This window comes from Zeus faber (assembly GCF_960531495.2).
Source record: "Zeus faber genome assembly, chromosome: 15".
Taxonomy (NCBI): Eukaryota; Metazoa; Chordata; class Actinopteri; order Zeiformes; family Zeidae; genus Zeus; species Zeus faber.
Genome location: NC_137194.1, coordinates 16,386,345 through 16,400,572, shown reverse-complemented (window position 1 = coordinate 16,400,572; position 14,228 = coordinate 16,386,345). Strand labels below are relative to the sequence as shown.

Genomic DNA, 14,228 nt, shown 5'->3' with positions numbered 1-14,228 from the left:
CTCTGACGCAGACAGCAGACGAGAGGACAGAAACAGCGCGACCGCAAATGACAGCAAAACGTGTGTCAGCAAAGTTTTGTTCTGTTCATTCGGCTCATTCATTTGCAGAATGGTTTACACAAGTATGACACTATTTATTTGTGGATTTAGAAATAAATGTATGTCTCCGATTTTTTTAAACCTTAATACATTATTGTAGATTGTAGTGTCTTGATCTTTTCCCATTTATAATACATATTTGTATTTGTGATCTGTGACACATAATTCCTTCCATAACCTGTTTTTATTATCTTTGAAACTTTTGAGCTACAACATTGGAGCTGCATTACGTTGTTAAGCCGGCACTTTTGTCAAAACCAAATTTCCAAAATATATTTTTCCACAAATTCAAATCTAAGTAGAGTAGTTATGGGTGCGACGGCGTCGCCTCCCGGTGCTGAGAAAAAACACTTAGACGCTGTCTTTAAACGGTGCTGTTTATTCCCGCATCATGTTGGCTAGAATTTTGGCGACATTCTTATGTAAACAAACACGCATGTAAACACGAGGTCAAAGAAATGTTCTAGGTCATGTCCACATATCGTATGATAAGTCGATAAAGTAATTATAGCGACAAGCCTAATTGTTGTTGCAGATTACTACTGTTCCTTTCTCCCCCAATTAAACCGATTTCTTAAAGGGGAATGGGGAAGCCAGAGAAGATAATTCTACACCTAAAATGTATTTTTCATTTGTTTAATAGATGTATTCTAGGCCCCGGGTCTATAAAGAGAGGGAGTTCTCTCACATGCTCGAAAACCGGACTAAACTTCTTGCAGCAAATCATGCCTTCAGTTATGGACAATCTCAGATCCAGGGGCTGGGGATTATGCGCTCCATTTTAACCGCCAGATGTATGACTTCATCTTTCTCTTGCATACATTTCAGTAGAGTGTTCTTCTACAGATAATCCTTCTTTTTTTTGGATTGCAGTATTCACATCAGCAGCGTTGTTGGAGTTGAATGTTACTAGCCATTGCCATGTTAGTTGGTCCGACACATACAGTACTTTGAGTTGAAAGTATGCTGATTGTTGCGGTGAAACAAGGCTTCAGCCACCCAGCGTGCATCATTACTCAGAGGGCTGTGCCGTGTTTGGTTTTGCCCACTCAGAGAGAGATCCGCTGCACACAAAATCAAACAAACCTCGACAAAAAGAACTATCACGCCCCCACATTCCTGTTTCTACACAGAAGAATGAGATTCCGCCGTCTTCCCTACAGCACTGCAGCATAGCAATGTATTTTCTCTTCTTCTGCACAACCCTGGAAACCTGCACCACGCCATCTCTTGGGCAGCTCATTTCTGCCTCATCTGAATATTTATGAATGCTGTTGAGTGGCCACATTCCATTATCAAGGAGATTGCTCCAAGTGACGTTCCCCAAATCCTTTCACCGTGATCACGTAAGTCTGGTGGCGAGTGTTTCCCTGTGCCCGTCTGCCTGCCCCCTGCATGCTCGTCTCGGAGAGGCTAATGAGAGGCAAAGGGAAAGGCAGTCAAAGCCCAAAATGGAAATCCATATCGCAGAATGAAGAATGCTGTTTTCAATGTTACAAAGTTTGAATTAAAAACCTCTGAGTTGAGTGTGCGACTGTTGACTAACTGGTTGAGCCTGGTCCAACTCTACACTCACGCTTACTGGTGATGCTCAACGACACCTAAGCACAGTTGTGTTGTTTAAAGCGTCGACTATTGTAAATATTTTTGAAAAGATATCAATATCTAGTTGTCATCCATCAATTTACTTCACATATCGGACACACTTCTGGAAAAAAAAAAAAAGACAAACATCAAAAAATGTTATATTGCAGTTTGTCTTAATATCAACCAATTAAACAATCTAACCATATCCAATAAGATCTAATCATCAAGATATTGATGAAAATTGTGGATTGCCTCTTCAGTTCCCTATTGAGTACAGGGAGTATAGAGGAAGATAGAGTATACATCCTTCCTTTTGGAGCAAATCTTTAATTTCCCTTGGTGTTCTGTTCATTTATTTATGTAATTTTAACTCATATTTTGTGATTGTTTAATTTTGTCCCCATTATTTGACAGTTTGGATATTGGCATTCAGGTAGCGTGCATTTGTACAGATTGTTTTCACATTTCACTTGACACGGTCTTGATGCTTGAAAAGTGCAGAAGTGCATATAGGTTATTGCTCAGTTTGGAAAAACTCGATAAACCAAATTAAGAAAAGCAAATGTTGCATTGATCTGGTGAGACTACGAAATGTCAACATCATTTTGCAGTAGTGGAAGTTATGTTTTTAGACTCCGAGCTTGGCACCTAAATGCATTGCTGCTTGCTGGCATATTACAGCGCTGTACCTACAGTATGTATATATATATATATATATATATATATATATATATATATATATATATATATATATATATATATATATATATATATTATTATATATATATATATATATATTTTTTTTTTTTTTTTTTGTGATGTTCTTCAGATGGAACATGAAAGCAGAGATGTTTAAATAAATAGCAGCCTTGATGCGGTACATTTGAACAGAGAATTATTTATGATTTAATTTGAATCCCTGTGTATAGCTATTTTGTATGCCTTTGGTGCCTTTTTTTTCCAAGGATATTTTCAAGGTATCAAAGTCTAACATGTTAATAAATCAGTTGGTGGAGGAGCTACAGAGGGACACACAATGTTATCATTGTTCCTGACCCGGGCAGACCTGACTAACATCTTCTTTTTCACTCTGCTGAAAGCAAACACCAGTGAACTGGGTTTCAACAGAAAGGGGCTGAACCAAAACCACCTGACTGCCTACCTGAATCAGTCCTTACTTTGTCCGCACGTAAGTGACGGACCGGTTGTGTTGTCATCAAATACTGCTGAGAAGTTCTTATTACGGCGCGCATGTAGCTGTCGTTAAGCGCTTGTACATTAGTTCAAAAAAGACGTCGCATCCAATTGAGGGCCTCTCTTGACAGTCACTCGTGGGTTTATTCGACTCGCTCATCGGTGTGCTGACGACACGATGACGCATGGAAATTTTGCCTCCAAGCTCTCTTATTATTTCTTTCTTTTTTTTTTTTTTCCTTCTCACTAAAAACAGCCGATAAACGCTCTAGTCATTTTTCCCATGTAACCCAAAGGAAACGTCAGAATTCTCCGTGTGAACAAAAAAAAAAAAGAAAAAGGCGCTTTAAGGAGGAATCGGTGGAATGCGCTGGGAGAAGAGGGAAAACGCAAGATAAGAGAGAGCCGCACAGGCCGTTCCTGTAAGAGGCAAAATGTGATGAAAGGGTACGCATGACAAGTGGCGCAGCAGAAAACACGGATACAAGACTGCAAACACACGCACAGCCCAAGGTAGTCTGGCCTACAAGTCGACTTAAAAAGCCTCTAAGCCTATGTTGAATCATCACCTCCAACACCACTGACGGTTTTTTCGGAGTTCCTGTAAACGCAGCATCACTTCCGACACAAATTACGGTGTTCAGGGTTCCCGTGAACGCAGCATCACTTCCTGCTTTGGAGCGCTTTCTCATCCACCTGAACCAGAGAGCCGTGTCCGCGTCTTCTAACGTGATACCAGAGAACTGGTCCAGGAGTTAATCACTCATGAACAACCATGAATTGATATCACAATGAGATTTTGAATAAAGGCCCTCTTCACAGTGGCTTCCAAACTGTGTCCCACCCTTCCAGTTCTGATGCGTCTCCAGGACTGATATACTTGTTGAATGCAAGATATAGTTCTTCGAAACCGCCGCTATTTTTTTTCTTTACTACCTGCAAGCTTGTAAGTTATTAATTACGGCAGTGAATTCAAGTTAAGGCCAAGCGTGCGGTATTTCTCATTCACACCTCGCAGCAGTCGCATTGTTTTGTATTTATGTAAGCGGACATCTTCCTGGCTGACATGATGAGAGGCTACTTAAAATACATCAGATCCCTGCACGGCTGATACTTTCCTGCCTCCTCCGACAAAACGGTTTATGAGATGGATTGGTGACGTAACGCCACAATGAATGTTAAAGGCGAGAGGTTCCTTGTTGCCGGAGAGCGGGACCTGAGTAATTCCAAAACAATGCCGGGTCACAGGGGTAATCTGCAGCCCTTCCTCAGAGGGGGGAAAGCGATCTTCAGACGGGTCTGAAGACGGACGATGGATGACTGTGGAAGGAAGGCGACGGAGGGCGGGTGGAGCCGGAATATGTTGCTGCACCTGCTGCTGGGGGTGACAACTCATTGTTATGCACTCTCAGTCCCCAGGTGACTCGCTCTCTCCTACATAACAACCCCTACTTTAGAATCAAAACCATTTCTCATTATACACAGGCCCACTACGCCCCGGTAGCTTTTGGGGGGCTCTTTTGATATCAAGCTGATATCACAGACATTCACACACCAACACACAGCACTTACTTTAATTAGCCTGTCAACAACTGGTCACGCTGCTCTTATGCATCAGTTTGATGTAAACGCATTTTAAAAGTGCTGAGATGAGGTGAAGGTGTGTGAGAGCTTTTACACAGGCATGGATTAATGCCTGTGTGCTTGTTTTGTGTGCGTGTTTGTGTGTGTGTGTTTGTGTACGTGTTGGACAGATAGCAATCAGCTGCCCGCTGACTCGGTGAGATACAGTATATTGGCAGCAGTAGTCAAGGTCAAACATACAAAGCTGTGCTGTGTAGTCTACGTGCACCGCATAGTTTATGGTGGCCCGGCGGTGCACACAAAGCATTGTGTGGGGCAAGCATCAGGTAATTGGGATCCAGCCGTTTCCGTAAAACTGTCAGGTTATAGATCCCATGACCTACTGTATCACGGCGTCTTAGCAAGATATCACTCCGTATTCTGTATCTCTGGCGAGTTCTGTCGCAAAATATGTTCCAATCACATGCCAGATAGGATTCCAAGATTCCATGCGATTGTTTGGAGACGATGGGGGAGACCAGGGTGGGGTAGACTATCATTGGCCTTTTCTTGATCGCTTTGAATCTCAGTTAGAAAAGTTTAAGAGCCTTATTGCCAATTCAGGCACAGCATGGAAACTAATATCGTGCAATATCTCGTTCTGATATAAAGAAAAAAATTGGATGTTTCAACTTTGATCACGGAAGAAAGATGTCTCATGAGCTGCTCTCCTGAAACACTGGGGGATATGTTAGAGTAAGGAATTCGACTATAGATATGCAACATCTGCTTAAAAAAATCCCCAGTATCCTTAAGTTTCAATTAAACCCACTCAAATAGTTGAGGCCTCAGGTCATGATACAGATTAGGTCACAACCTCTGCCTTCTTATAATTAATAATTTTGACTTTGTGTATCATGAATTGGGCTTCACAATGCGGTACAATCATAATATACCACCAAACCCCGAATAACAATATAAGTGCATTATCTTGCAGCCCTACTACCCTCTTTCTGGGGTACACTTCATTTGGGAAAGGTCATCTCATGTTTTTTTTTTTTGTTTGTTTTTTTAAATTAATTATTGTTACTATTATTTTATTTATATATATATATATATATAATTATTTTCGAATTAATTGATTAATTAATTAATCTATTTATTGATTGATTAATTATTTATTAATTTTTTAAACCTGTGCTGTCAGCATGCTGGGCATACAACACCGAGTATTTGTATGCCATTGCATCCAGGACAGAGTTGGTCTGCAAGTGGAGTTCAAGTTCTCAACCTGCAATGCAACTCTTTATTCACTCCTAAATCATCAAGAACTGCTGCAATAACTCTGTCCAGTGGATGACCTGTAGAATGACAAGAGGTTTTTTTTTGTTTTTTTTTGAAACATGGTAAACTGACCTTGGTAGCTCTACGTTTCATTTTTCTACAGCCTTGTGAATAGTGAACCATAAATCATTTTGCTGGCCAAGTTTGCATGCCAATTAGCTTTTTGTGAACATCACTGAATTGAACCATATTTATGTAGAGAAAATCTGTGTACCACGTACTTCATTTCCAGTTTGGGTTATGACGCGAGTCCTTGGCATTTCAGTTTGATGCTTTCAAAGCCATTGACAGCCATGACACAGTCATGAAACCATTTAGTGCGACCAATCAGGTGGCACGAGGAAGCCTGGCCCCGCCTTCCCAGGGAACAGCAATGTTCCAAAGCGAGAATTCAAACTGTGGCCAAACAGCATCTTACAAAGACAGGAAGGAAATAACTAAAAGGAGTAGTTGTACGGCTGCCTGGATCTAACCCTGTGTGCAGATCAGGACAATGGTACACAAGAAATGACATCAACTTTCCTGCTGCTGTAAACACCTGCTTCAAAACTGGGGGCCATAACACTTGTCAACAGTCAGATTGCTTGGTTATTTGGTTATAAATTTGTCCTAGACTTGGTCTTGTCCAATGACTCGCTCCCTACAAAAGGCATACGATGTGCGACCTACAACTTGTAAAACATACTGTGAATTTACAACACGGCAGAGCAGCCCAGGATTGGCCAGAAAACAGTCAAAAAAGTTTCATGATTTTATAATTTTAAAGTAATGAACAGTGGGGAATGTTTTTGCAGGTGAAATTGGTAGCTTTAATTTCAGATGTTATAACCATGTACAAATGTTCATTTCCTGAAAAATAATACAAATCAAGAAGTATGCAAAGCAAATTATATATATATATACATACATATAATTTTAATAATATATTTATTGTCCATGTTTATGTATGTGCATATGTGTATATGTCTATATTTCAACTATCTTTCTATAGTTTTATTCCATCCATATTTTCTTATCAGCTCAAGGCTGGAAGCCTTGAGCACAATTCTAAGACACAACTCTAAGACTAAGGACACAACTCTAAGACAGCTAAAACGTTTGTTCAGAGAGAAAGTGTTCCTTATGGCTATGGTTACTTACACTTTAAGTGTAAAATTGATTTTGACATGTTTCAAATATGTGGTGAACGGGGATGGTTTAAAAGTCGAAACGATATTGATGTTGTATAATGAAGCCTGGTATAAGAGCTGTAAGTTAAAGAATAGGGAGATGAGGACCCAAGGTTCTAAAAGACACAACTCTATCTCTAAACTGTTAAGGGATAAAAGGCTGATTTACACGACTACGTTTATAATTCACAACACAATACAACTCTTTTTACAGTTCTAAATTTACCTTGGTGCAAACAAGACACGTACAAAGGAGTGGTCACCGCTACAAAGATTCCAGCCGACAAAAAACAATACCATTCTATTAAAAACACTACTCATTACATAGAGAACCAGAGAATAACAGAAGAGGTCACAGACACTATCAGTTGAGCACATCCTTTGAAGCTATACTACCTCATCATTGTCTGAACAAATTAGGGTTCTCTAGAGACCATGCTGGTCATAAGACAATGTACTCATCCAACTTTTCCAGCCCGAAGCTACTCAAACAAGAAAAGACAGAGCAACCACAAGGGTACTGGGCAGAAATGAAGGGTGAGAGGCAAAGAAAAACTTTGACAACCTTATACCTCGTATCAAAGGGGTACTACATTGCCACTTAGAGGCAAGACTGAGAAGAGGTAGCAGGGGTGGTGTGGGAGGTAAACATGTAATTTTGTGATGTCAGGACGGTGACTGATGGCGGACACGGGGGAGAAATCTAGAGACAGGGAGGAATCAAAGGCCGCGGCGCTGAGCGAACAGAGAGTGACGGAGAGAAACTCGGAGAGGGACCGATCGAGAAAAAACCATCAACACTGAAGCAATTACCTGCCGGGCGCCTAACCTTTCCTTACTCCTCTTAACCCAGGACCCCTGGGAGACCACTGGGAGGGTGAGAGGGCTGAGGGCTGTCAGCCGCGCGCACCCGTCATCTCTCTGACCACATCATTTCAACTGTCCCCGGTGCACCACTGGACTTTTACACGGTGTACATGCCAACCACCAAAGGGGGTGTACATTTGCCCATCAGCTGCTTTCCATTGGAGACATATAGTGTGTAGAAATGCTTAATGGATGCATTACACCATCATCATCATCATCATCATCATCATCATCATCAAATTAAATCTCCTCTTTAAACAAACATGAAGTACATCAAAGTTGTTGCAGATTTCTATGGGTTTGAGAATTTGATATTCTATGTAGCATCCTATGTTTACTGCTGAGCACAAAAGAACGCACCATCTCTGCGGTCTGTCAGCTCAAACTATTTACCATGGCATTTCCACATGAGGGCTGCTGTCTATTGTATGTCTAAACATCCCAGGCTTTATTGACAGCCCCATTCAGCCCCAATCACGTCTCAATAAGCATGACAATTACAACACCGCCTCGATCAATGTTCTCTCGTGTTGCCAAGTGTGGCCCAAAGGAAGATCAATACCCCTGATCTATTGAATTGCTGAATATAAAATGCCTGAAGACAAAGGTGAACCTGGGAGTTGCATGCTTAGGGCAACAAAGGGGTTGAATGGGGAGGATGGCTATGACATGACATTAATTGCAAAAACCTGCAGGGGAGCGGCTACTCAATAGATTCGGGCCCGGATCGTAGAGAACGGATGGGCTGATGGATTGATGTCTGGTAGAAAGGTAGACGCTCAGACAGATGCGACAGATAAAAACTCTAATATGAATACAGTATATTGGTCGGCACAGAAAGCAGGTATCACTGGCTCTACTTGCCAAAATAGATTTGGTCCTGATGTTCTCATCGTATTGGACTTGATTTAAATTAAATGCAAGAGGTTGTATCTGTTGGCGAGATTAAGTACTCACAAGTTTGTTATTGCTGGCAGTCACTGAATCACAGTGCGGCAGACCATTGGCGATATAGTGGCACAGATGGGGTATGATGTTGACCAGATTGTGTTTGCAGCCTCAGAATAAGGCTTAAAACCTGCGTCCTTCAGGGATTTCTGAAATCTTGTAGGAAATTGGCCTAATCCAAAACAAATCCAGAGGGATATTTTCTTGTAATTCCCCGTTGGTTGTTAGCCTTTGAACTGCATTCAGACAGACCTTTTGTTCGCAAGCTTCACTGGCTGTGGCCTCAAGACATCAATCTAACAGACATTATTATCCAGACACCGCGCGCCCTGACTACAAATGGGGAATTAGGGATGGATGTAAGACATGTGAGTGCCTACACATAAAAGATTAGTTCGATTACTCTCAATGTTTATATTGTTCTTACAAATTTTAGATTCAGCGCAATTTTATTGTAATTCCAAATTCACTCTACAAAACAAGTCGCATTGGTTCGTCTCTATTAAACAACTATGAAAAACATAACCAATGCCACCTGAATTAATTAGGGTTCTCTAGGGAGCATGATCGAGTATTGTCCTTCATTCACCATGGAATGCAATCTAGTACTAAGTCCAATGCCAATGAACGAATATCCAAACTAAAGTGTGAAAAACTTTCAAATATAACTAATAAGTTCAACTTCACAATGGTTAACATTTTGATAGAACCGGACATTTGTTTTAGAAAACAACTACATTGGGTGAAAATATGTATAATAATAAATTAAAAAAAAAGATTGCCTTGAAATAGTAATGACATTACAGCTCATAAATGTCTGTTTACTGGCCACACACCCACCTGCACCAACGCACATCTAGACACACACACCAGGTTGGTAGTGCGATAAGCCACTGTGTTTACTACACTGTCCATCTGTGCACACCCCAACCTTTGTCCCCTTGGCTCCCACATCACCCCTCCACCCTCTCCCCTGCTGTTCTTACGCTGTACCTCAGCCACACTGTTGTCCTCCTTGTGTCGTGTCCTTCATCCGGGTCTGCTTTTTTTTTTTTTTTTTTTTTGGTCTAGGTCCCCTTTCTATGGTGATCTCCTCTGCTACCCACACTTCTTTCCTGGCCCAACTCAGCCGTGGTGGCCTGCTGCCAATTAGCCCCGGCTTTAAGACCCCACCTCAGCCCGCTGCGTGCTCCCTCCAACCCACTTACATAAAGGGATCAGGAGCTGGGCATATGCTCCTAGGTCTCCTGACGCTGCTGTCGGCCGCAACAGCTAACCTCACCCTGACCTGCTGGCTCAACCCCCACCCTGGTGCCCCCAACTGGAAGAAAGCAGCAAGAAAGCAACCAAAGCAGACGTGGTAAGAGAGAAACGAACGAGGGGAAGAGAGAGCAAAAAGGACAGGGGGGGCCCGAGGTCAAGGAGGAAAACTCTAACCGCCGACGTCCCTCTCTCAGCATTAGATAATCTAAGTCAGTGCTTCTCAAATGGGGGTACTCGTACCCGTAGGGGTACTTTGGAGTACTGCAGGAGGTACTCCGAAAATTAAAAAAAAATGTGTAAAAAATATTGGTTACATATAATGTTTAAAGGGGGGTACTCAGCTGAAAAAGTATCTTAGAGTGGGTACACTGCTAAAAAATGTTTGAGAACCACTAATCTAAGTGAAGGACTTAGTGTTTACATAATACTGCTAAGTGATGGACTTAAGGGCCTTTTACACAGCGGTGCGCTCTACTGTGGAACCACATTGCTGTGAATTGCTTGCGCCGCCCAGGTACCGCTGCACAGACATCCAAGCCCAAATTTAAACTGGTTGAACTTTTGATGAAATCCCCGCTGGGCGAATTGAAACAAGAAGTGAAGCAGGCAGAAGGTTTCTGTGCAATATGGAGGGGGAACTCATTTTAGTGGTGACCGAATTCCCCGCTCTACAAGCCTCCAAATCGGATTTATCGGGACCTTGGAAGGAAAGCCCTGCCATTGAAACAGGTTTCCTCCTAGTGGGCAGACCAGAAGAGATTAGCTATACAGTATATGACCAATGGCCAATAAATATTACCTACAAGCTTTGATCATCACTATTCCCTGTATCACAATGCCATTAGATATGGTTGTGTGAAAACTTCATGTGACGACGGTTTTGTTGTAGCAATGTTATAATATATAAATATAATAAATGAAATTATAGTAATAAAAAAACTTAAAATAATAATACCTTAAACACTATTCCTGTTAAAGAAGTAATGACAGCAGTAAAATGTTCATACCAATCGATAACTTTGTTTCAGAAGATGTAAGATATGACAAGTAACCACACACACACACACACACACGAACACACACACACGAACACACACACACGAACACACACACACGAACACACACACACACACACACACACACACACACACACACACACACACACACACACACACACACACACACACACACACACACACACACACACACACACACACACACACACACACACACACACACACACACACACACACACACTGTACTGCCCATCCTATGTGACTCTGAACCTGTGCTACATCAAGCTGCGAGCACAGTGCACACCGCGTCCTATGTGAAAGCCCCTTTAGGGTTATATATATATAACATTTTTTTGGTGGGGGGAGTAATTCATCTTCTATAAGACATCAAAAAAGTTCATTCTCTCTGTGACTGACCATGTTGTGGGTCACAGTGTTGTTTAAAACTGCCTTGTTGCATTGCATCGCACTGGATTCCTTGCAGCATTCGCGGGCCACCAGACGGATCAATAGATGGCATGATTAGAAGCGGCTGCTTGAGATTTACTGTTGTCCTGCAGCCAGGGCTATCGATTGTTCGGCCCTCTGAAGACAGGGCAGTGGAATCCCTCACGCCCTTTCCTCTTGACAGAGAAGAGAGGGAGACAGAAGACTAGGTGACATGGAGGGGCCATGAATAATACTGCATATCTGGGGAGCATGTCTCCGAGGGAAACACCAGTGGGAGGCACCAGAGAGGAGGGCAAATGCGGTGCTGGCCCGTTCACATAAAAGTACGAGTGCCACCTCAACCCTCCAATTGTAAAAAATGCAGAGTAGGAACGAGTCCAATCAAAAGGAGATATCTGCTTTGACGACCATATTGTAGAACATACAGTACATGGTTTGCAGTTGTGGGCTAACAGGACTGTGTTCCTGGTTGGGTTTTTATGTAACAGCCTGCATGTTGTGGTGTGCTGTTATCGGAAGCTCCTGAATGCAGGGAAGAAGCGTGAGGGAGGGAGATAAGAAAGTCAGAGGAAGAGAGCGAGAGTTGGAGAGAGCGAAACATGCTTCATTTGAAAATGAGTCCAGACCTAACATCTCCAAAGTGCCACATGAATCCGTATCAGCGTCTGTCACTGCAGTGGCAAATTAATGTCCGATACCCTGTGACATGTGTTTTGCCGGCCAGAATCCCAGTCTCTTGAAATCCCACCGCAAATGACATCACACGGTGACACACCCAGCTACCCTCTCCTCCTCTCCTGACTATTTTTATTTATTCTATCCTCTTCTCCCTGCTCTCTTTACCCCTAACTCTCCACCACCCCGGCAAGCTGCATGCATTCCTAATCCCTCTGCACACTATCTATGCTGTTATAGCTGGCTATCTGAACAGCAAGCTGCCGCTGCAGTAATAAAAGCCGCCCCTGGGCCAGATTGCACAGTGGAGGAGAGGCCAGGGAGTGGTGATTGCTCGGCAGATTGCTGTGTGCAACCTGCCACCCAGAGGTCTGGAGGTTGGGACAGCGTGGCCTTGCTGTGGCTGGTGATACCTGGTTAACATCATCACCGTCTCAGGTGAAATGGCAGACGGAATCGAAGGCAGCTCCGGCAGTGATGGATGTTCACCTTAATAGCGCCTTTGGTTTCACCTTTAATTACCAGCATTCAACAACACTACATTGACTATTGATTTACCCAGGGATTTACACAGTGGGCCTGTGTCTGAGGAGGGTGGAGGGACGACCAGAGCTCTGCCTGTGTTCTTCACCTTGAATATTCCTGGGCTACGTTTTAGGGAAAGTTTCTCAACCTTGAGGGGGAGTTGTAAATACCGCTGCACAGAAATAACATTGTTCAAGGCCGTAATGAAGGAAGCCATAGGTTGCTTGACTAATTGTGGACAGAAGGCAGAAGTGGGTCCCACGGCCCCGGCGGTGACACATAATGGAGTCGTTGTATGGCAGATTTATTTTCGTTTTTAGTATGGTCACATGGATCCCAGGTGACATTTCTGGGGTGGTTGAGGTCATGGCTGTCACGGACACATGCGTACTCGGTCTGTCAGCCCCAGGGGGCACTTGGGCAGCCTGGTAGGGCAGTGGAGGGCAGGGGAACGCATGGTGATGTTTTGCCGATCAAGGACAAAAGGAGATGAGTGGAGACCTGAGAAACCCAAGGGTCACAGGAGGCTAATCAACAGGCCTCAGACAGAAGATGTAGTATGTGCGGCGTTCTGTCACAAATTAAGCCGGAGAATACACCATGCACCCGATGGACGAAAAAGATTTGCTAGATTTCAATTTTGGATGTTTTGAATAAACAGAGAGAGTGCGGATGTGCACAGAGGTCAGCATGCTGTGAATAGAATTTTGTAAGGCAGTGTGAGGCGGTTCCAAAACCTCTCCCTTTTGTTTGTCTTACGCAAGCCTCGTTTTCTTTCAAGAAATCAATAGAATGCATGTAGTTCCTTTAAAGAACACTCCGGAAGTAACATTTTCACCTCTGAGCACCCAAGAGAAAAAAGCCAAACATAAACAAGCATCTTGTAGCAAATCTATTGATCTGGCCTGATCTTATCTTTGGGGGCCAATTAAGTCCAGCAAAAGTTTCAGAAATATGGCTGACTGAAGATACTGAAAATTGCATATCGAAACTTTGGACATGTGCTTACCTCGAACAACAGAATGCAAATGAGTGTTTTGCTTAATTCAAAGCACATGACAAGTACGTTAAGTACTGAAATTATTCTGTAGAATGCCAATACTATAATAATTTGGATATTCATAATAGTCCTGGCACAGGAAAATAAAGGCACCATATTTGAATCAGTAGTCGCCATACCTACAGAGCACATTTGAAAGCCTCCCCATAGTAAACTGGAATACAGAAAAACACATTTTTGCCCTGTCTGTGGTAAAATTGTTGATAGAAAAGAAAAGAAATGACATCCGCCATGCTGCATACATTGCAGCAACTTACGTCTTCAGCGCTGTCTATTTTTCCCCACGTTTCAGTATTTTCAAGGAAAAGGGAAAAGCTCTTTCCCTTTCAAATTCCAAAAGGCACTTGAAGCTTTGTGTGTATTTGACAATAATGGAAATAAGTGTTGGCCATTAAAATGTTCAAACTTTTAATAAAGAATCACTGGCCCTCTAAGTATCTACCTCTAACACTCCCAAGGCCTCCGGCT

At 42.6% G+C, this 14,228-nt stretch overlaps 2 protein-coding genes across 2 annotated transcripts in view; one reads left to right on the top strand and one right to left on the bottom strand.

Annotated features, from left to right (window-relative positions):
• magi3a (membrane associated guanylate kinase, WW and PDZ domain containing 3a) overlaps nucleotides 1-14,228 on the bottom strand; it is a 116,921-nt gene that overhangs the window by 76,806 nt on the left and 25,887 nt on the right. The gene's annotated exons all lie outside the window — the stretch shown is intronic.
• The window catches only part of LOC307241470 (tyrosine-protein kinase STYK1), a 35,031-nt gene continuing 30,911 nt past the window's right edge, over nucleotides 10,109-14,228 (top strand). Inside the window, exon 1 of the mRNA XM_080015599.1 lies at nucleotides 10,109-10,131. The gene's annotated coding sequence lies outside the window, so the exon portion shown is untranslated. The remainder of the gene's footprint in view (nucleotides 10,132-14,228) is intronic.